The sequence below is a fragment of the Ambystoma mexicanum genome, chromosome 7q (genome assembly GCF_040938575.1).
Source record: "Ambystoma mexicanum isolate Mex_15411 chromosome 7q, UKY_AmexF1_1, whole genome shotgun sequence".
Classification (NCBI taxonomy): Eukaryota; Metazoa; Chordata; class Amphibia; order Caudata; family Ambystomatidae; genus Ambystoma; species Ambystoma mexicanum.
In genome coordinates this window covers 46,980,005-47,003,823 of record NC_090941.1, presented here as the reverse complement: position 1 = coordinate 47,003,823, position 23,819 = coordinate 46,980,005, and the positions used below count along the sequence as shown (strand labels likewise).

The window sequence follows — 23,819 nt, the reverse complement described above, 5'->3', positions numbered from 1 at the left end:
TATGTCACGGACGGGACTGGCGGCAGCAATCGTTTCTCTGTGTTTTGAACTCCCTTTTGCCCTGTTAACCGCGCTCGCGTTTGGCCAAAATGGGTGGCCTGGCTTCCAAAATGGCCATGCCACGAGGTTCTTGGTCCTGTCCGTTGACCGTCTTGCCCCTTCACCTTCCCCAGGTCGAGCCGACCCGGGGCCATCCTTATTTGGGCATGTACTTTCCCGCGAAACACAGATGCTTTCACGGGCTTCTGCATGCCTTGTGTGTGCCTCCAGGATGTGGGCTGGGATGTCTGGTCCCAATACACATCCTGGGTGCCAGAGAGTCTAGTGTGTCTTGAATGCCTGGGACCACCGTGGTCCGTGATAGGCCCACGTATGGTGCGAGTGTTTTGTGAGCAGATCTCCCATTGGGTCCTCTCCGTTTTGGCGCGAAGGGAACTCTGGATAAGAGGAGGCTGGAAACACCACTACCATGTCGATCTCCTGAGTTCTCACGAACGACGGATACAGGAGCCAAGTATCCTGCAACTAAGAGGCTGAACCGAGGAATCGCAGGTGACCCGCTGAAGGACTGTTCCTCTGCACTGCTGTCGCCCTGTGAAACCATTCTGCCTCTGATCGAACGAGAAGGCCTGTACTGGTACTTCGACCCTTTGGAATAGTGGGAACAACTATTCTCGGCATCTTCATCATCTCCTGCACGTAAGCCTTCGGAAGCGTCTCTGGGCCATCCAGTGGACTGACCAGACTACCCAGGAGCCTTGCTCTGTCACCGCCGTCAGGTTGCTGCTGTATTCCGAGTCCTTGGCACCCTCACACGATTCGTACACTTGGCATTCCCAGGTCTGAAGTGAGAAGTGTACATTGGGCTGAAATACACACAGCCGCTCCGTTGCCCTGCTGTGGTAACAAACTGTGCGGGTTCACTGCGTTTGGGACATCCTCAACTCTAACTTCTGCTGCCGCGGAATCTACACAACGCCGAGACGTCCCCTGCTCGTATCTGAACCTCCCAGCACTGAAACTGACGCGGAGAAGCCTGGGTCTGCCTGCATCGGGGACCGGTGAGTAGCAACGCTAGGAACCGGTCGCCCTCCTGCAGTAGCCTGTAGCTTTTCCTCGCTGTGTTAAACAGCACGCCTTTTTCGCACTCGCGCTCTGCTTCTGCCCGCAAGTGGAGGCCACGCTTGAGTAGCGGAGATCTGTTCGTCCTCATTTGTTCACCGCTCTGAACTGTCCGATTTCCTTGAAGAGACTCCCCATGGCCCATTGGCACCAACGTGTGCAGGAACTTTTGAGCACAAGGCTCCACTCTTCGTAGGGCTCGGACTTCCTTCTAGTTAGGTGGCCTTGAAGGTGAACTGGGTCTAACTATTACTTGCACTGCCGGTTTTCCTCCACAACTAGGTGGTCTGCATATTTCATGCTTCTAACTCTTTAGACCCTTCGGTAATTGTATATATATTGTATTTGATTGCGACGTGTTGGTTTACTTGAGTTTTACCGTGATTCTTTACTATGGTCAATGTTACAGAGGCCTTGTAATAAATGTGTCTATATTTTTAATATAACACAGGCTTGGAGTAATTTGTAAGTGTCCTTGCTTTGTGTGCTCATTGCGGGCTTTCAGTCACCCTCACCTCTCTTGAGACCTTGTCTTGACCGCCGTCATCGCTACCCTGATTGGTCTGGCTTGTCCAGAGGTTACCCTGTTCCAAGAAACTAGGCTGGCCTTCTGAACCTCTGCCCCTCCAGGACAGAGTTCAGAAATCCATCTTAACACCGCCCCAAACCACCTGCGACAAAGATGCCACCTGGTGTGCCAACATCCAGAAGGCACTACTAGACAAAATAGCCCCACTCCAGAATAAAATAGAATCTAAAAGAACTCTCATAACCACAAAAGGCACAACCAACACCAGCCAAACCCACAAACCACGTCCCAACAACACAGACCTATTTGAATTCTCTCAGGTAGAATCTATGATTGCCAGCCTCAAACCATTGAAATGTCAAGGGGACATTTGTCCAGCATCCATCATCATAGATTGAGCTAAAGACTTCGCCCCCTTGATCACAACTCTCATCAACTCCTCCTTTGCCTCCTGCTCGGTACCCAAGAATCTCAAAGATGCTTGGGTCATACTTCTCATCAAAAAACCCACACTAGACCCATGTATTCTCACCAACTATCGCCCCATTACAACGGTCCCATTCCTGCTAAAGATCCTCGACAAGAAGCGTGCATTCAAATCAAGAACCATTGCGAAACCCAAAACCTCCAGACCTAGACATGGCACTGCTAGACCTGAAGATCCAAATGGATGAGGCCAAGGACAAAGGACACCCATCCCTCTCCTACTGCTTGATCTCTCAGTGGCCTTTGATTTAGTTGACCACAGCATATTAACATCACACCTTACCACATCAGCATCCTTCTCTCCCAACGCAGCGAAGTGGATCCAATCTTTCTAGCCGAAAGATCCATGAGAGCATTCTCTGACACGGCCTCAGAAGACCCTTCGCCAAGGAACTTGCGTCTCCCCCACCCTATATAACATCTTCACCAAGATGTTATTTGACCCCCTAGACGACATTACAGTCCCATACACCAACTACGCTGATGATACTCAGATCCTCATCACGCTCTCAGGTTCCTACGATAAAGACTCCTCTGGCCTAAACGAAATCTATAGCAAAATTCAAGACTGGATGGCCAAACACAGGCTTTGTCTAAACGATGACAAAACCGAGCTTCTACTCATTGGCAAACAACGCCTCAACAAACTTAACCCACAATACAACTCGTTCAATATAGACGGAAACATCATCAAGGTCTCAAAAAAAAAACGCCAAAACATTACGGGCCTACCTTGACTCCACTCCATCTCTCTCTCGACAAGTTAAGGCCACAGCGTCCTCTTCAGCCTACACAACTAAACTAATTTCCGCCTGCAAACCGTTCTTATCATCACAAAGCAGTATCATACTAGCGAGAGCGTAGATACTTTCAAAACGTACTCCCTACACCTAGGCACCAGCAAGCAAAACATTCAGAAACTCCAAGTCTTGCAAAACAACTCTCTCAGGGCAGCCCTCAATATCCCACGAACAGACGACATCTCCCAATCCAGACAGACAGCCATTTGGCTTCCCATAAAACAGAATCACTTTCAGAACTCTCATGATCACCCACAAATGTCTGAATAACACCGTCCCCAAATACCTGGCCGATAAATTCAGCGCCAAAACCACATCCAGGCCCACCAGAGCCAACTACTCACACTGTTTTAGCATTACCAAACACAGTTCTTGCTGCCAAAACTTGGAACTCCCTGCCACCACGCTCAGAAACAAACACTCCTTTCTAGCCTTTCGGTGCAAAGTCAAATCCTGGCTCTTCTCTACAATTTCGTCCTCACTACAAACGTCATAATCTAATGTATCTACCTTTGACTCTGACTGCTATCTGCATGTAAATATCTGTATATTATTGCAATTTTTTTTGTATCTCTATTGCCTTGTCACTTCCTCTACTTCCATACTGCAACCAAGTTGCAATCTTTCTGTAATACCTGTATATCATATTGTTTCACTCCTGTAACTTGTATTTATACCATGCATGTAACTAATTCCGCAAGTTATGCGCCTAGCTACCTCGGGGTTCAGTGCACTATACAAGAAAATAAAACAAACAAAATCGTACATCTGCATGAGAAAACCCCAAAAAGAACTGAATCCGCCTGTACTTTAAGTAAATCTCACCCGATGCACATTACAAACCCCCAAAATACACAGAAATAACCCCTCCCCAATATTGCCTGACCCCTGTGATGCACCTTACATATCCCCAAAATACACTGAAATAACGAAAAAAACAAAACTGAATCGCAAATTACAAAACACCAAAATAAACAGAAAAAACCCCGTCCCAATATTGCCGCTCTGCATTAAAGTAACAATCAACAGGAGATAACTTTAAGACTTACCAGAAACCAAATTCAAGCACCAAATAATCAACCATACGAATGTGCTTTACAACGGAGGAATCACTCCCGCTCCTGCAACGCCTTACCATCCCGCTCATGCAAACAAGATGACGAATGAACGTTGAAACCCACATGATGCAGAGCAGCCCACGTGATGAATTGGACGTTGAACTCACGTGATGCAGAGTATCCCACACGATGAAGTAGAGGCGGGGCGTTGCTATGGTCCGTTTCTCGGATGGGAACAAGACACTACCGTTTACGAAACGCTCATGTGCAGTTTCCAGGCAGCGTCAGGTGAGTGCATGCCATCCAGCTCTTGTAGTGATTTATTTTTGCGTTTCTTTTAGCATCCATCAACTTAGACGTTCTCACCCCTTTGTTGTTATATTGTTAAGAGGAGCCCTTTGGCAACTTCTCGGAATGCACTTTGAAGCTGTAATTACTTGTATTGTATTTATCACATGTTGAAATTAAACTTCTGGTTTTGAAATTACACGGGGCAGCCTGTTGTTGGTATTGTAGACACAGTAGCTGCTCCGAAGCTCATTTACAGTACGGCTCAGGCTCTGCAATGAGCGCAGACGTAGTAACTGCTGTGCAGCTACTACACAGACCCTGCTCAGGTTTAAGTGACTACATATATAATACCTGCGCAGGCTAATGCTCGCAGAGGCAGTGACTGCTGTGCAGCTACTACACAGACCCTGCTCAGGTGTAAGTGACTACATATATAATACCTGCGCAGGCTAATGCTCGCAGAAACAGTGACTGCTGTGCAGCTACTACACATACCCTGCTCAGGTGTAAGTGACTACTTATATAATACCTGCGCAGGCTAATGCTCACAGAGGCAGTGACTGCTGTGCAGCTACTACACAGACCCTGCCTAGGTGTAAGTGACTACATATATACAACCTGCGCAGGCGAATGCTCGCAGAAACAGTAACTGCTGTGCAGCTACTTCACAGACCCTGCTCTGGTGTAAGTGACATATACCTGCGCTGGCTAATGCTCGCAGATGCAGTAACTGGTCTGCAGCTGCTACACAGACCGTGCTCTGGTGTGACTACATATATAATAATACCTGCGCAGGATAATGCTCGCAGGCGCAGTTACTGCTGTGCAGCTGCTACACAGACCCTGCTCTGGTGTAAGTGACTATATATATATATAATAATACCTGCACAGGATAATGCCAGCAGAGGCAGTAACTGCTGTGCAGCAACTACACATACCCTACTCTGGTTTAAGTGCCTGTCAGAAGTGTTTGTGTATGGTATGGCTGATGGAGTTCCTTCTGTAAATTGTTTGCCAATTCTATTCTTGTGGCATACTAGAGTTTTTTTTATTATTTTTTTGTTGCTTTGTGGACAGTTGCTTTATACAGTTTGAGTTGTCTTTGGTATTTTTTTTAGTCTTGTCTGGTGTATTGTTCTCTCCATTTTGTTTCCATTTTGCTGTTGTTTTTTCAGTTATTCTGTGAACCATTTTGCTTCCAGTTTTTTTTGGTGTTGCTTTGAATGTTTTAGCTGGTGCTAATTGGTCAATGGTCTTGGTGATCCATTTGTTGAGTGTGTCTTCTGTTGTATCTATGTTTGTATTGGTGGGATCTCTTTGCCTGTGTTGCGTGGTGGGTTGATAGCATGGCGGCCTCGTCCGCTAGTTTTGTTGCAAAGTTGGGATTGTAAGAAGATGGTCTGTAGATCAGGAGGAATACTATGTTGGATTGGTCATTGAGTTCTCTATTGATTAGGAGGGATTCATAGTCTTCCGCGTCGGTTGTGATTATTCGAGATGCTCAGGTGTGTTTTTTGTGTATAATTGCGATTCCAACTCCTCTTCGGTTCTCTGTTGGTGTGTATTCATTTATAATTGTCGGTTGTAGCTTCGTTCGCGATGGCTTTATAGTTATCTGATAGCCAGGTTTCTGTAAGGAAGAGCACGTCTGTGCCTCCTTCGCTTAGGAGGTCATTGATTTCTGTTGAGTGTTTTGCCATGGATCTAACATTGAGGAGGCTTCAGTGTAGTTTACTTGATTTTCCCTTTCGTGTTGTTGTTAGTATTCTTTGTTCTGACCAGTGTGTTGTTGTTTAGGTTTCCGTTCAGGTGGGTTTTTCCCGGTTGACAATTTTGGTTGGGGTAGTTCTTCATTGGTCAGTCTCTTTGTCGAATAGACCGATCAGGTTTATGGCAGGGTTGTTTTGTTCCGGGTGGTAAATAGGGTAGCTACCCCTCTGTTGTTCCAGTCTTGGTGATATAGGCAGTAGAGTGTGATGGATTCCAATTTGTTCCTTCTTCTGGTTGGGGTACTGTCCCTGGTGGAGACCGGATGGGGATGGTTTATTAGTTGTCATGTTCGTTTGGTGTCCTGGTTGGGTCTGTTTTCGTGACACTTGTTTGCTGTCGGTTCGTTGTTGCTGTGCTGTTTTTGTTTACCACATTGTCATATGTGGACAGGTAGCAAGCATTGTAGTCCGTCTTTGCTCTGTTTTTTTTATGTCTCCTTGGGCCATCTCAGATGTTTGTCGAGTTTTTTGGGGTTGTGGGATCATGCTGGTCCGTGCCGTCCCGAGTGGTTTGGGATTTATTATTATTTCTGTAGTCTTTTCTGGCTTCTTTGTCTTTCTTGTGGCGAGGCATGATGCGTGGGTTGTGTTCCTTAGTGGGCGTCCTCTTTCGATTGGTGTTTTTTTGTGGTATTTTGGGTTTAGTCTTTGCTGTTTGTGGTTTGTTGTTGCTTGTATTTGGTAGGTTGTGGGTAGTTGAGACCTCGGTTGATGGGACTTTGTGGTTCCGTTTGTTTATTGCTTCTTTCTTTTTTGGATCCTATGGTTTTTCTTCTTTTTTTTTTTTCTTTTTTTTTTTTTTATCCTGGAGGTACTTTTGGTTATGGTTGTTGATTATTGGATTTTGCGCAAAGCAAACATGAATACTGTGTGAAGGAGTACATGTGAATACTGACATATATTGGGGCAGTCATGTTAGGGAGAATTCTAATTTCTGTGCTAATTCCCTTCAACCTTAGGGACCCCCAGCTCTTTTGATGGACTGCAGGACTTTTCTGTGCTAATCCCTTCAACCCTAGGGATCCCCAGCTCTTTTGATGGACTGCAGGACTTTTTAATGTTAACCCTGGAGTGAGTGAGAACTTTTTCACACTCCCTCATGTTTTCACTGTTATGTGAGTCTGACAAACTCCATAGGCATCTACTTTTTGGATGGTGACACACAGCAACTTCGGTGCAGTGTCACTGAGAAATCCTTTAGATTTCTCCTAAGGTTTAAAATACCTTTTTTGTGTGAACTACTGTTCCCAAGAATAGTGAAGTGAAATTCACTTTACTTACCTTTTCTCTTTGTGGGTTCAGCACACACCATCTTATGTGGAGTGCTGGGGGGTTAGCTGGTAGCCCCTTAGCCTTCATTCTCATGTAATATTTTTATGTTACCCTCCCTAATTTAAATGGCTAGTGGCAGTGGTTTAATCTTTCCTACCATTGTGCTTTTCTACCGCAGGCTGAACCCTCAACCTTCAGTGTAGCACCATAGGTTGACCATTTTATCAAAACGGCCCCTGTCTTCTTTTTTTGCCATTTTCTGTTTGTGAGGCCTTTCTTGGGTTTTACTCTCTGCGTCAAAACAGATTGGAGCCCTTTGTTTGTCTTGCCTTTGGCGCACTTCAGCCCTGAAGCCCGCCTCTGGCTCCAGTGTGTCTGGAAAGACAGTATGTGCGGCAGGGTCCCGAAACTCCCCTGTCCTTTGTCTCTAAGAATGCCTGAATGCAACCAGTGCTGATTGGCTGGCTGTCCCTGCTGTCTTATTGACAGCCTAGGCTGTGCATGAATGGGTGAAACCTGCTTAAAAGGCGAGGGTTTTGGGACTAAAGGCAGAGTCGACCACTGAGAGAAACACCCGACGAAGAAACCGTGAACGAAGCTTGCTGCATCCTCCTGGACCTTTGAATTGCCCAGTGAAACACTGCTTCTGTGCTGAAACTCCATTTTCAATTCGACATAGAAGCTCTGGAATGGACGACTTCTCCCCTTAGGTTAGTGGGACCATCTAACCCAGAGACAAACTCCACTGGTCCATCTTCCCTGTCTGGCTGTACTTCTTCATTGCTGCAAGAACTGTGTGCCAGGGGTCGAGTAATCTGTAGTTGAGTGAAATGTCTGAAATCCAGCTAGAAGCTCCAGGAGTCTCCTAAGGGCGCCCCAGAAGCAGGACGACCAGAGCGCAGGACCCAAGGAGTGAAGGAAGCCCAACTGGTACCAGAGATCTGCGATGGTGCTGTTTACAAAGTGCTGAAACCTTGAAGTGCTGCTGACTGGCTTCTTGGTGTTCCTCTGAGTCTTACAGGACGCTACACTCCCCCTCCCCCCACCACCCCGTCCGCCCACCGCCCAGTTCCCCTGCACTTACCTGCTGGCCTTCCTACACTACCGCCTGGCATCCCTTGCACTACTGGGTTGTGATTCCCACTGGAGTTCGAGCCTATCTTGCACTTAACTCAGGGCCTGGCTGCACTTCTCCCCTTACCGTCTCCCCTGCACTTCTTCCCTGGTCTAAAAGGATGACTTTAGAGACCATCATGGGGCCAACTCTCACAGCTTGTGATCCTACAAGTGATTTTCTAACAAACTCTCTAACTTTGTGCAATACTTTTGATTCTTTTTTTGTTGTTTTTTTTTAACATCTTTTTATTAGTATGTCAACAAATATATATTTCTTCACAGGATATTACAGGAGTGTTGAACAAAATAAATCATAAATGACCAGTTTAACAACATTTTGTTAATTACATAATAATAAGTAAATAGTACAATCAAATTCACCCCCTTAGAGACACTAATTTATGCAAGCAGTAAAAAAAATAACAAAAAATATAAACACAATTTTATTTTTAGGCCACAGACACAAATACAGGACTTCACTCAGACAAACACCAAACTAAGCTATCGGCAAAGAAGATGAAGGAGAAGAAGATATAGAAAGAGAAGAGAGCGAGAGAAGAAAGGGGAAGAAAAAAAAAGGAACCCACTCATTATTATCCCACATCTTAAATATAAGGCATTGAATGGCCCCCATATCGCAAGGTATTCTTCCTCTTTCTCCCTTGCCTCGAATGAGAGATTTTCATAATTGGATAAAGTTTGCAATTCCACTAACCAGTCTTCCACTGAAGGCTTCTTCCTAGTTTTCCAGACCCAGAGAATCAGTCTCATTGCCAATAACATAACCTTATCTATCCAATTGTTGTATTTTATAGAGTTTTTACATCTATCCCGATGTAGAAGTAAGATTATATTCACTGCTGATCTCTGTAAAACTATATTTAAAATCATTTCAACTCTATCAATCGCCTCATTGCAGAAGCTTTGAACTCTTGGACCGCTCCAAAGAAGGTGTAATAGGGTACCCCTGTCATTTACACAACCGCAGCATAAATCATCTGTTTGCAGTTTCAATTTGTACATTTTAACTGGTGACCACTAAACCCTGCCTATTATTTTCTGTCTGATCATACACAAATTTAAATCCACTCCCAAATTGGCACTCACCCCAAGTATACCCCGCCAATCTTTATCCGTGAAGTCTACATTAATATACGCTGACCATGCAGCTCTTAGTTTTCCCCATGCCACAACATGTCTATTTTCCAATTGCATAAAGTTCATGTATGTACGTACATTATATTCTTGTCCCATAAGTAGCTGACACAGTTCAGGTTTAACCCCCAAGGAATCATTGACCGTACTTTTCCTGAGGTTAATTAATTACATTAAATCAATGTATCTACTTCTCTCTCTTACACTTAGATCATATTTTCTCTGTATTTCCTAAAATGACAACAGACTATCTCCATCTAGTATATCCCTCAGAGTTAAAATACCCTTCTTGACCCAACTCTGCCAATTGAGGCATCTATTGTTGAGCTGTACTGCCTCATTATACCAGAGTGAAGCATCTTCACTGAATCCGTATGTCTGTTTATTCTCCCCAAACCACATCCAAAAAACTTGTCTAGTAGCCATTATTGGTTTAAACTTCAATCTACTGGCCGACATTTTCCCCATAGTATAGAGGCTTTTTAAGTGATACGGACTGCAGATATCCATTTCCATGCACAACCAAAGTGTTCCTTTAAAATCATCATCTTTGTAATAGTAAGACGTTTGATTCTAAGAAGTGCCTCAGATCCATAGACTGTTTCAAATTACATGAATTGCCTTTCTAAAGAATGTTTGTTTAAAAATTGATGTTAAATAAAGAACTATTTAGAACTGAAACCTTGAGTGTAAGTGTTACTTGGCTACTTGTATTTACAGATTTCATTTGTAAAGCTCTACAGCTCACAGTTATCCTCTTGAGATAGGCCTGGCTGCTCAGTCACACTGCCAACCTGTGTAGTACAGATCCATACCAAAAGGTGGGCTTACCTAATGCCAAGCAGATAAGTGTTGTGTAGTCACACACGGTCAGACTAAACTAATTCTTACCTAACCAGTCAGAATGGAAATGTATTGATTGTGAGGGTGCTGGGGTCCTGCTTTTGACTGGGATGGCAAAGGATTCTCACCCAGGGGGTGCATGCTATGTTTAGGCCTCTTTCTTCCACTTTGGCCCAACGTAGTCTCAGGCTTTTCCATGCCACATTGAGGATTGTGAGGGTGCTGGGTGCCTGCTTTTGACTGGGATGGCAAAGGATTCTCACAGGTGCATGCTATGTTTAGGCCTCTGGCTTCCACTTTGGCCCAACATGGTCTCAAGCTTTACCCTTGCCATAGTGGGGGGGGGGGGGTGGCGTGGGGTCATTCAGCATAAGTGCAACTAAGCAAAAGCGGAATTACTATCTGTATTAGTCTGCTTATCATCCTACAAACTCCGATGTTCTGAAGTAATCAGTAAATCCTCCCCGAATCATCAAGAACAAACATGTTTCATGGCAATGCTCTTGAAGTAATCGGCAGGTCATCCCAGAATCCTCCTCAAATCATCAGGGAGAAACGTACAATCTCTTGAAGTGATCAGCAAGTCATCCTAAAAGCATCAGGAACAAAGAGTTTTCTAAAATAGGGATGATGTTAGCATATTCATTAAGTCATCCTAAACTCATCCCCAAACCATCACCCACGATTCTGAGATATTTGCTGATGACTCTCAACAGCGTGATGACGTCTGATGATGTGGGAATGACTTCTAGTGCAGTTCGATGATCAGCGGATGACCCCATGATGGTCTCTAAAGTCATCCTTTTAGACCAGGGAAGAAGTGCAGGGGAGACGGTAAAGGGAGAAGTGCAGCCAGGCCCTGAGTTAAGTGCAAGGGAGGCTGGAACTCCAGTGGGAATCACAACCAGGCGGTAGTGTAGGAAGGCCAGCAGGTGAGTGCAGGGGAACTGGGTGGGGGTCGGCCGGGGGGGGAGGGAGTGTAGCGTCCTGTAAGACTCAGAGGAACACCAAGAAGCCAGTCAGCAGAATGGTGCAGGAGATGGAAGGTTAGCAGGAGAGGGAAAGGGAGAAAGACGAGGAGAAGTGGAGGGTCTTGAGGAGCTTCTGGAACTTCAGGAGAGGCAAGGAGGCCATTTCAGAGGGAGTCACCTCCAGAGGATAGAGATCTACCCCCCCACCCCCAATCGCTGTTTGGAGAAACGACTCATCCTCGGAGTATTAGAAGTAGACGAACAGAGGGCCTTAGTAGGAAGGTACTTGGGAAGAGAGAGTTGGAGATAGCGAGGGCCCCAGCCCCAGCAAGCCTTGTGGACAATGCAGGGGGTCTTGAACATGATCCTTGTAGCTACTTGGGAGCCAGTGGAGGGATTTCGGGGCCGCTGGGCTTGAGGCCAAGGATAAGTCTCCATTACTAGCTTTTCAAATTCGTTTTTTGCAAAATCGCTTTCTGTGACACTTTACAGTCTTTAACTGTTAAACTGTTTATGGAAATATGTTTATCTTTTGCATTACTGGAGTTAAACACATGAGAGCAAGAATCTGCATGTTCGTGCTTATTTTAATATAAAGAATGTTGATACTATTTTATGTTATTATGTGATTAAACAACACCGATTTTTATTTATTTTATTTTTATTTTTTTTCCCCACCGTCTTTTGGATTTCTATATGATTAATGGTCCTTGTCCCGATAGGGCACAATTGAGTGTAAATAATATTGTTCCGTGAGGTATCACTTCTGGTTTGTTTCCGTGCTTATTTTAAAACACAAAACGAAAAAACCTTTAGGAGAAGTTTATTACACTGCTTCAATTATTTTTCTGCAACACTTTAGATGCTGCCTTTTTAGTTTGTCTTTTTAATCCGAACAGATTCTACATTGATTGTACGTATTAACACATGGGAGATTGCATTAAAAAAGAGGCCAGGTATTAAAGAGGTTGAGTCCATGCATGATAAGGAATACAACTTCCCTTACAGTACGTAAAAAGGATATTGAAAGGCACCAAGAATGTTCCCATACCTTTTATAAAGGAACTCAGCCTTTGGGCCCATTTGGTTACAGAACTACTCAGTGACTTGTATTTGCTTTATAGAGTAAGGTAAGGTGTACTTTATCCTATATATAGATATTAACATTACAATCTATAGTAAACTATGAGGGTGCTGATGACATCTGGCCCTTGAACCCCAGTGCATGCAACAGAATCTGTAGATAAAAAGTCTGATAGTTCTTGAATGGTTTAGTTGCGGTAATCTGAATTGCAGTTAATTTTGCTCTTCCTCATCACAATTATTTATTCTAAGATTCTTTACTGGTGGGGCCGATTTGATGCCACAAGTTAAGTTTTTAGTGGCTGGGGGTTGAGGAGATTGGGGAGTCTAAATAGCAGGGCCCTTTTCTGAGGGGTCAGTCAGATACATTAGTGATGAGGTGTGATCCAGCCTTCCTGCAAAAAGTTAGTGTCTAGATGTTGCATGTCTCGGGACATTATTTTGGATGCCTGTTTTTCAGGATCTCGCTTCTCGAGGAGAAGCATGGGAATTTCACAAGGCTTTAAGTGGGCTGGGTCTGAGCCATGGCAATCTACAAAATCTGTACTTGAGCCAGGATGATGCAAGGGCTCCCTTAGTCCCCCACGAGTAGCGCCTGGCTGGAATTGCAGTCTGTGAGTGTGCAGTAAAGTCACTGTGATTTTTAGCTTGTGAGTGCATGGTACGGATCCAATGAAAGCAAAGCGTGCCAGGAAGCAGTCTTCCTGCTAAAGCATTGTTTAAAGATGTGAAGGCAGGCGCTCTGTTACCAGTCTTTAGCTTCTCCTCCTAACGCACGCTTTCATGACTTCATCAATCTTAAGGGATGCTGAGTTTCTTTGTTTTTTCAGGCGGGTCTGCATTTCTGTTTCAGGTGTGACAAGTTAATTAGCTCGGAGGATTCTGGTACTTGTATTTTTCGCACTGGATTTTGCTGGCAGGTGACTGGAAACAACTCCCTCCATAGCACAAATCTTCCCCTTGATGGGGAGAGGGGGAAAAGCCATGGTTGTGGCTTTCCAATGTAAGGCATGATGGCCCTGCTGCACTGCCTTGTGAGCCCGGGTCTCTTTAAACATTCCTGCTAAAGCAGGTCTACTGACTTCCGAAGGATAGCTCTCTCCAAATTGTTATATATGACTTGTAGTTTGCCGTCACCTTACTGATACAGTATTATAAAATGAAATAAGCAGAAACACCTGTGTGCGTTATGTGCTCAGAATGGTTGCAGGCTTGACTCACTGTCACAGATGTGTTGCATATAAACATTTGTTTTTGTTCTTATTGTCCCAAAATGCTCTTTGATTTTATTCAAATCTCTAAGCAGTTTACATTTGTGCTATGTTTCCTCTTCTCCTCCCACAGGTGCTCTCCTTTCAGGTCTGGCTGGAGATATCTTGAGGTCTGTCTTTGTTCAGCAGAAGTACATTTAAAGTTACACAGACTTTTGTTTGAGAACCCTAGTACCTCCTTGGGTAGTATGTGTATACTGTTTGTTACAGGCTCGTCCTGCTCCCCGCCCCCAATACCAGTGCTCATCCAGCTCCCTCACGCCACCTCCTGCATTCCAGGCACTCGGACACAAATAATACACATGAGACCAGAAGTGGGGTGAAAAGCGTTGTAAGGCAAACACACAACAGTAGATAGGAGGGCTGCATTCTGCTCTGCCCCGCCCAGCCCTGGTTCATCGTTATGTACAATAGAATAGCTAAATCTATTCTCCACCCATTAAACAGCAAGTATGAATACAAACAGGTAATTTCACTGAACAGGGGGAAAAAAGTACATTCTGCAACTGCAGGATGTTTCTGTGGGGCAGGCTCTGGCAGCCTTGGGATTTGAGCCAGCAGTGTCATCACTGTGTACTACCAAGGAAGGGCTGTTCATGCCCATCTAAGGACTCCCAGCATTCCACAGCTCAGCTGTGCTGTGCTCTGCGACATCGCTTAGCATGGGTGTTCAGCTGTTAGGCCAGTCCCTTAGGCAAGTCTTTAGGCCAGTCCATTTGCATCAGATGTACCTCCAAGAAACCAAAAGAAAGTGCAGAATCAGAAATGTAACACTATTAACCTTTTCTTGCAGGTGGGTAATAGCTATAGGTTGTCATGGGACAGGCAAACATCAGGAGAGATGAAAATCCAAATGCTATATTAAGCAGATATACACATCCTCTGCACTTGTCAGATATACCCTATCTGACTATCGATGCACTTGCCACGTTGTCTGGCTGCACTACCTTTGTCTGCATTTATTTATTTATCCCACTTCTTATTTATTCTGTCCTCTCCTCTGTCCGCACTTTCCACTTCTTCCCCCCATGCACTTTACCCATTTTTCCCTTTTCCATGCACTTGCATGTTGTCACTGAGCCTAGTAAGATCGTATTTTTGTTGTCCCGTGTTCCCCTCCCTTTGATTGGTTGCGCTCTGAAACACTTGTGTATGAGCGCGATATAAATAAAATATCATATCATAAGCATACTGGGCCTGGGTCATTTATTTACAGAAAGAAGGTGATTTGGTTGCTGATTGAATTGCTTATAGCTTGCGTCATGAAAGGGTTTATTTACAGACAACAGTTTATTTGGAAACTGAGCCAGAGGCAGTTTTATTTATAGTATGCAAACTTGATGCAAACCAGACCACTTCAGACCATGCTGTGTGGCTCCAAGTACATGTTTGCTGGGCCTTTCACAAATTGGAATCTGCTCTGCAGGTGTACAAGGATGAGTACGGGTAAAAATGCCCACTCAGCTCTCACACTTCTACAAACCAAGAACCAACGCAATCCTAAAGGTAAAACAGGCACGTTTAAGAGAGATACCTCTTTGCCTTTTGTAGTAATGTGAGACGAGGGAAGGCTATGCTTTTAAGAGGGGTGTAAATGATATTCAGTAGTTACCCAAACGGAAAAGCATAACAGTAAAAAAATAAAGGAAATGTCTAATCGAGGTACTATAAAAAAGTTATTAAATAATAAATAGAAAAACACTACACAAAACCCACTCCTGAGGAAATAACAGAATACGCAAAGATAGCAGAATGCAGCACTCTGAGTAATGAATCAGCGGTGGAAGCAAGTAAAAACCACAATATTCATTAAAAAAAAATGATATGGTTCTTGAATGCAAACAGGCAATTAGACCTATCCTGTTTCTAGGGCCTAGAACTGTACCAAGGGAGCAGTTAACAATGAATAGTACCTTTTTGCAGATCTTGGTTGTTCAGTAGCGTGGACAAGGTTTGTTGGCGCTGTGTGAGAGACTTGAAGATCAGGAGGGCACAAAAGGCAGTGACACAGAGTCCTGGTGTCGAGTGTGTCAGGCGGTTCTGGAAAACATGGCTCAACACAGTTCAACAGGGAAAACGCAATGATCCTATCTGTCTTGGCTCTCACTGTGCTGTGAGTGCCAATCAAGGGACTCTGGGAAAGATGTGTCCTTTTCTCATGCTCCCAAACACAGGGGAGGCTGGCACACAACTGCAGGGACTCCTCAAAACGGTGAGGTCCTGGGTACCGCTGTGGCTGGCAGAGAGACAGATCTTGTCCAGCAGCAATTCACAACCACTTGTCCCTGGGGATGGTTGGGGAACAAAGCTTCACTCGTCCCTGAACTCTGTCGTCACCTCACTGGCGAGTACTTTAGAAAGATTAACTCTTGCAATGGAGGCCCAATGAAATCTTCAAGCTGTGATCCAAAAGGTGATTCAAAGAAGTGGTGTGAAAGCCATTCTTTCAAAGGTAGAAGTCTACAGGTGATTGGACTAAAACTAGCCTGCTTTTGGGGTACAATTCCTGCTCTTGAAATTAGTGGACTTTGCCCTTCTGACATCACACCCAAAGTGCTTTGTGCTACAGGAAGTGGAGGGGACAGGAGAGCAAGAGAGGCAAAGAGAATCAAGATGGCAGAAGTTTCCAAACTTGTACAGATCTCCCTATGGTTACACTAACCACACCCCCCTTCCCTCCTCAATAGAATCTAAAACCTTTAGATATGCAGCACCCTTGTGTGAGGCTACTCTCTTTGAATGGGTGTGCTCCTTTGATGCCTATGCCCAGGGTGGCTGCCTGCTGTGCGGCTGTCCCTAGCGGAGTTCCCCCCACAAAGAGCTCAAACAGGAGGCATTATCATTCAGATTCCTAGATTGTCATCCGACAGGCTTAACCCATGTGGTTAGATTACACAGCTGAACCATGTGTGATATCAAATTGGATGTGTGTGCATAGATCATAAGTAGTGCCATGCACTACGCCTTAACGCGTGCATAGCTTTATTATTAGTGTTTATCCTGCCACCAGAATGGGCTATTTATGATCATCATAGTTTTGGTACAAGTGTGATTATCTTGAATGCAGCCCCAGCACTGCAGAGACATGGCTGTCACTGCAGCTGTCAAATGGGTAACTGTGACCTCTGAACCTACTATGTGCCACTGGTAGAGCGGGTGCTGCAAATCAGGATACTGATGCAGCAGGACACAGTTACACCGTGGCTTTGGCATGGAGCTAATAAAAGGGGAATCCGATCAGCAGATTACCTTTTCAGAGATGGAATTAGCTGCATTATTTTATTTAATAAAAATCAAAAAAGCCAGGGCTCTCACACCCTTGCCCAATGGCAATTCATCACAGGGCCTCATGCTATATTGTTAGCTGCCCCATCCCTCGATTTCATATGCCACTTAAAGCACTGCATTGTCTGGATGTGAAGAATAGTTCTGGAGTACTTGAGAAGGACTAAGACGTCCAATTTGTAGGTCACCTTTGGTGTATCACAGGTTGCAGAAAGCCCTTGGTGGTTTTGATTAGCTGCTGGTTAAGGACATTGATCAAGATCGACTATGTAGCAAGCAGGATGGCCCCTACTTGTGAATATCTAGGGTAGATCTGTGGGGCACATAGCAGCTTTGTGGACAAAAACATAGGGAATTTCCATGCAAGAAATAAGCTGGGCAGGAACGTGTGCTGATTCAAACATATTTATTAGGACTAATAGGTTAAAACTGTGGACAGTCAAGCCACATATTTATTTGGCACATGTGTACTGTACTCGGAAATGCATACTGGGCAGCATTACTTGCATTGTTAATCGGATGTGCAGCAGCATTTTGTTGGCCTGTTTGGTTTGTCATAGACCCCTTACATTTTAGCATTGGTACCTTGTAGGGAATTATTGTTTCAAGGAAGAGGGACGTGAAGGTAATGAATGGATTACTTACTGGTAATATCCACTCCTACTCTTCCCCATCACAGTACTTCCTCCCTTAAGCATATGGTGGGGTACATAATCCTTGTAAAAAAAATAACTGAGGGATTATGGAATACTGGAGATATTACACCTCCACAGAAGAAAGGGGTGGAACTAATTGGAGTTGAGAATGGGCTCTGTCATTTAAGTTGGTACTGCATGTGTAAGTACTGAGATGAGGAAGAATGACGTGGGGCTGATGGAAGCCAGTTTTCCAAGTCTCTAGATAGTCAATATGAGTTCAGCAGTCACACAGTTGAGGGTGGAAGGATCGCGGAGAGATCTGGGCTAGGGCAACAGTGCAACCACTCTGCTAGGAACACTTGCTCAAAGTGAGATTTTCAGGTGATTTTCTAAATTTTAGATTAGGTTCCTTCAAGTAAAATTTTCAGTGGAAAGCAGTATTGGAGCATGGTTGGTCATTATGAGGCCCTCCAGTTGATTTACAACATTCATGGGGCCACATAATGAGTAACCATGTTGTAGAGGGAGGCACCATTGGCCACAATTGACTGTTGACCCATTTTACTTTTCCTGAAGGTCACTATGGAAAGTTTTCTGGAAATTGACCATCTTGGAGAACTGATGGTGCTGTGTGTCTTGCTGTACCTGTTTAGGTAGATTTAACAAGGGGGGTCCTGGGAGTCCCTCTGCCAGACATTAGTCCTGGTTACGAGGGACTTACCCAGAGTCTTTAGCTCACTATCTTTCACAGAGAAGAAATATCCCAAACATATCAGTCTTTGTCCTGCCCTGGGGCAGTCCAGCACCGAAATGCGAGGCAATTCTCCTCTGAACAAGAGTACCAACAGAAACCCCAGACACGTGTTTCGGTCTGGTTGGACCTCATCAGTAGGGTGGATCTGTGCCTCTCTAAGAATAGTGAGCAAGGGGTCCACGTCTGGATTCCCCTAGTAACTTAGGGTGAGACCCAAAGTTACTTAAATATGCAGATTTAACAAGGGGGGTCCTGGGAGTCCCTCTGCCAGACATTAGTCCTGGTTACGAGGGACTTACCCAGAGTCTTTAGCTCACTATCTTTCACAGAGAAGAAATATCCCAAACATATCAGTCTTTGTCCTGCCCTGGGGCAGTCCAGCACCGAAATGCGAGGCAATTCTCCTCTGAACAAGAGTACCAACAGAAACCCCAGACACGTGTTTCGGTCTGGTTGGACCTCATCAGTAGGGTGGATCTGTGCCTCTCTAAGAATAGTGAGCAAGGGGTCCACGTCTGGATTCCCCTAGTAACTTAGGGTGAGACCCAAAGTTACTTAAATATGCAGATTTAACAAGGGGGGTCCTGGGAGTCCCTCTGCCAGACATTAGTCCTGGTTACGAGGGACTTACCCAGAGTCTTTAGCTCACTATCTTTCACAGAGAAGAAATATCCCAAACATATCAGTCTTTGTCCTGCCCTGGGGCAGTCCAGCACCGAAATGCGAGGCAATTCTCCTCTGAACAAGAGTACCAACAGAAACCCCTGGTAAGCAGGTGCATTCCAATAGTAGGCCTTATGAATGGAATTTAACTTATTTTCCCCAATAGCTAGCCAGTACAGGTATTTTAAACAGACCCTCAAGAATATTGCGGCATGAAATGTTTTGCGGCATGCAAAATTCAAGTTTTGCTTAATTTTTGCCAGGTTTAATAGGCACCGCAAAAATGCTGCAATAGATGCAATTTTGTGCTGCTAAACTTGCATGTTTAAATCTGCAAAATATTTAATGCTGCATTATTAAATACGCTGTAATATGGTCACCCCATTTCAGCTGCATGAGTCTGGTTGCTTTTTTAAAATCCATCGCTGGATGTGGATGTAGTGTTTAGGGAGGATCATATACAGACAATTGCAGTAGTCTAACCTCAGTAGAACCACTTCCCTGCTTACTTCCACTTCATGATGCATGTTCAGGTACACCAGTATCCGCTTTAACAGTTGCAAGTGAAACTTACAGATTTGGACAGCTCAAAGCTGTCTACTGTGGTGGGTCAGAAGAAGGACACAGACTCTGGTCTTCCATTTTATGTTTATGCTGTATTAAAAGAAAACTGAAAACTCATGACTTTCCCTAAACTATGTGTTTTCCCTACTGTGAGTAATCACTAAACCCCAGCCTAAGATCTCCTCCCATGTGGCCAGGGGAAGGCAGCCGCTACCTGATCCTAACCCTGTGGGTGGTATCATGAGGGAAGATCACATGGGAGGAGATGGCTATCGGGGGGGAAGTGGTGACTCCTTTAGGAGATACGTGTTACTCCTCTTATTCGGAGCATGAAAATGCTATAATTCCCAAATATTTAATGGCATGCTGTCATTGCACAAGTCCCTCACTTGAAAGTACCCAAAGAACATGCTATCAAAAGTCCTTTAGACAGAACAAGGTTTATTCTTTGGGAGTTCAGGAATTAAATCTGACATCCTCTAATTGTAACAATTCTGCCTTAGCTAGAGGTCCTCACTCCAATGTTAAATCACAAGCCCTTTTTATAACCTCCCCAAAACTCTGACAACTCTCAGTTCACAAAGCAGTTAAAACAAACTAAACAATAAACCGCTATGGACTTCAGGATCCATAATTCCTGTAGTACTGAGACGAGGAAGAAGGGCTCAGAGTTGGTAAGGACCAAAGGTGCTATTGACCAGAAGGTGTGGTCTAGTTGTTGCAGAGCAAGACACCTGACTGGGACATTTTAAACTCCGGAATGAGTTGCAGCTGAGGAGAAGGAGAGATGTGGGAGGAGTAGGAAGAGGCAGTCCAGAGTGCTCTGAATGCTGCAGAAGGAAGAATGCCAGCTGATGCAGACGCGAGCTGTGAAGGTGTGCGACATTGCAGAGTGTGTGCAGTAGGAAGTGGCATCAGAAAGAGAAGGCCAGCCGAGGGGGAGATTTGCTCCCAACTCAGTGTGTGGAGCTTCGGCGTGCGAGAGGTCACAGAGGATCTATGGAGCTGTCATAGTTCCAGGGAAGAGCTGTGCAGTCTGCCGAGTTACGCGGAAGCTGGAAGCAGAGCGGGCAGGACACAGGAGGTCCGCTGCCATTGCAGGAAGTAAGAAAGCAAAGATGCCAAAGACCAGTGATTTGTCTAGAAGCAAAAGGTGACCCCGGGGTGCTCAAAGTAGGATAATTGAGAACCAATAATAATTTTGAATACCGAACTAATAAAGTACTAAGGTGGCAAGGGCGCAACTCCCCTTCTGTGGTGCACCAATTGGGGGAAACCTGTAACCCGCATTTGCCACCAGGCAAGAGGCTGTAAAGAAGTAACGGAGGTGATTGATTTTGATGTGATTGATGCATTTTGTATCGCCCCTACCTACAGAGCCTTGTCTCCACCCCCAGTGGAGTGTCCATGACACCCCCCCTCCCAGCAGGGGCTCTGGTACAAGTAGGCGTAGGGAAAAGCATGTACCCGTCACTGTGCAACAGTAAAGCGAGCAGGCAACAACCCCTGCCAATTGAGAGCAGCCGCCTACTGCAACACAAGAGGTTTACTAATGTCACATTTTATCGATAGTCCATTGCTCACACGATCCAGTAATCCTTCATATGTGTATTAAAAGACATGCACCATTTATAACGCATCAATGCACAGTAGTTCAAATAGATGCTCCACACCTAATAATCATGTTAAAATACTTGTCACTCGGTAATGAACACTCAATGAATGCTTCTTACACTCAAGTAAAAAATGTATCTTTTATTTAGGAGAGAATTGTAATAAAGAAACATCACCATTATTTTCGAGGTGCTGACCTGACCCAGGAGCTACTAAAGTGAAATGCCATGAATGCCTTCCTGCCATAGCGAATTTTTAACGGATGAGATAAATAAAAACTATCAGCATAAGCACATTAGACAAACAGATCGAACGTAATTTAACATTGAGAGATGCACTCCTGACAGAATAGTCACCCCTGAGTGTTTAGAAAATCGTGTAACTTGATCTTATCTACAAACTGTGAGACACACCCACACATGAATACACCATACACCCTGCTCCTGACTAACTATTGGTTCCTCTGTCTTTTGCCATATTGCTTTACAATTAATTCACTTTTACTTTGTGTCGTGGGACAATGTCCCTCTGTGCTGCTACCTCTCACTTGGTCTTTCCCTAATCTGTCTGCCATTATATCCATCAGTGTTACTGTATCTATGTCGATACATGAACCTCCATTGCTACCTCTTCACTGCCCTGGTAGTTTTTGCTTTCTTGCTGTCATGCGCCGCCCTTGGAAACTATGGCAATCATGGAAACTCTGAGGAGTTCCACTAAGTTAACTTTGCTAGCTGCTCGCGCGGTCTAGTTGTTCAAGACCAAGATGGCGGCCTCCTTTAAACCACCATAGTTCCAGCTGTCCAGTGCGTTGCACCTTTGCGTTTTTGCGTGCAGGTAACGCTTGTGCAATTTCCCCTTTTTGAGCTTTGCTCAGTTTACCACGTCCTGTGGCTCTGCTCTGTCCGGGTCTCGTACCGTGTCTTGCTGTTTGTTTCCGCGCCCACTCTATGTGGGAGTCTTGTCTCTCGGTACTCGCCTTTCAGCATCTCCCATCTATTCTCTTGCTCTCCTCTCGTACTTTCAGTTTCCCGGTTCTACTCCCGTCACTAGGATTTGCTCTGCCTTTCCTTCTTCCTTCGGTCTCCCCCTGCTCTGCGTCCTTGGGGGGGCCTTCGGGGGTCTTTCCTTTCTCTTTCCTTCCGTTCTGTGTATGGCTCCCCTGTATCCTGATCCGAGCCGCACACGTCTATAACTGTTCTCTGGCTCCATCCTGCTCCGGACAATTCCTTACCTCTCCTGTGGGCCTCGGTGATCTTACAGTTCCAACAAGGACTGCCTGCTTGGCTTACTACCTTACGGAGGAGACTTGCATTCAGCCATACAACGCACGTATTCCTCTCCACCACGGGTACACGAGAGAAGGACTTACCAATTCTTAACAGACCCCAGAAGGTCTAGGGTTTTTTCAGCCAGGAGGCTTTTTCTGTACCTATGGGGTCTCGCTCCCGGAGAGCCCCGCTGTCAGGTGTCCAATCATTCAGGCAGCGTGGCCTCCGACGGAGCTCGCCCTTACTTACACGAAAAGATTAGGAAGAAAGACACCATCAAGGAAGAATCAAGAAGAAGAAAGAAGACTGAACTACAAGAGAGTCACACAGAAGACACAGGTGAGGAGGAAGGGGAGGAGAATTCAGTGGAATTTGAAAGCGTACAACGCCAGAAGACCCAGATGGCTTCGTTGGAGCAATACCAGGAACTGGTAGGGGCCATTCAGGTTTTAGCTGCAGAAGTGCATAATCTACGTGCTGAAAACCGGGCACTACGGCAACAGGTTAATACTCTGGACAAGACCTGAGGAGATCTCCCTCCTTTGCCGCTTCCCCTTGCCAATTATGATGGCAACCCAAAGTCGCTCAAGGAGTTCCTAGAGTCATGCCTAATGTACTGCACTTTCCGTCCCAGGCCATTCGAAACTGATCGAGCACGCATTGGGTTTTTGGTTTCTAACTTGGTTGGCAATGCATTAGCCTGGGCTACTCCTTTGATTACCTGCTCTGATGCAGTTGCCAGTGACTATGCCGCCTTCACTTAACAGTTTAAGGATCGATTTGAACGACCTGAGGTCCAGTACGCCTCTTATGAGGCCATGTTGGACCTCCGGCAAGGCACTATGGATGTCCAATCCTATGTCTCTACATTTATGAGAGTAGCAGTGGATTCAGGATGACCTGATTCTGCTCAGCAGACATTGTTTCGTCGAGTTCTACATGAGGACATCAAGGACTAGCTGGCAAGAATCGCGAGGCCACAGTCCTTTAGAGAACTTGTAACCCTTGCCCAACAAATTGAGTTCAGAGTCGGTGAGAGGCGACAAGAGAGAAGATGATCCAGGCCTCCCCAGCATCCTCTGTCTAATGGTCCAATGTCCAGCGAGAAGGGCCTTGCTACCTCCACCGAAGAACCCATGCACGTGGGTGCTGCTCGGGGGCCGTTGACTGCAGTGGAACGCAAGAGGACGAGAACCCGGCCTCTGTATGTACTGTGGCTCCCAGAAACATTTACTGCGAAACTATCTGGAGGTCCCACCTCGTT

General features: G+C 45.2%; 2 protein-coding genes across 6 annotated transcripts in view; one reads left to right on the top strand and one right to left on the bottom strand.

The window, feature by feature from the left end:
* The window catches only part of TRAPPC2 (trafficking protein particle complex subunit 2), a 400,579-nt gene extending 396,471 nt beyond the window's left edge, over positions 1 to 4,108 (bottom strand). For 3 of the 4 annotated variants that reach the window (XM_069640574.1, XM_069640575.1, XM_069640578.1), the window contains exon 1: positions 3,987 to 4,108. The gene's annotated coding sequence lies outside the window, so the exon portion shown is untranslated. The remainder of the gene's footprint in view (positions 1 to 3,986) is intronic. The other variant, XM_069640579.1, reaches the window with a different exon arrangement.
* A 52-nt stretch (positions 4,109 to 4,160) lies between these two features.
* Positions 4,161 to 23,819, top strand: part of OFD1 (OFD1 centriole and centriolar satellite protein) — a 1,295,367-nt gene continuing 1,275,708 nt past the window's right edge. For both annotated transcript variants that reach the window (XM_069640569.1, XM_069640570.1), the window contains exon 1: positions 4,161 to 4,283. The gene's annotated coding sequence lies outside the window, so the exon portion shown is untranslated. The remainder of the gene's footprint in view (positions 4,284 to 23,819) is intronic.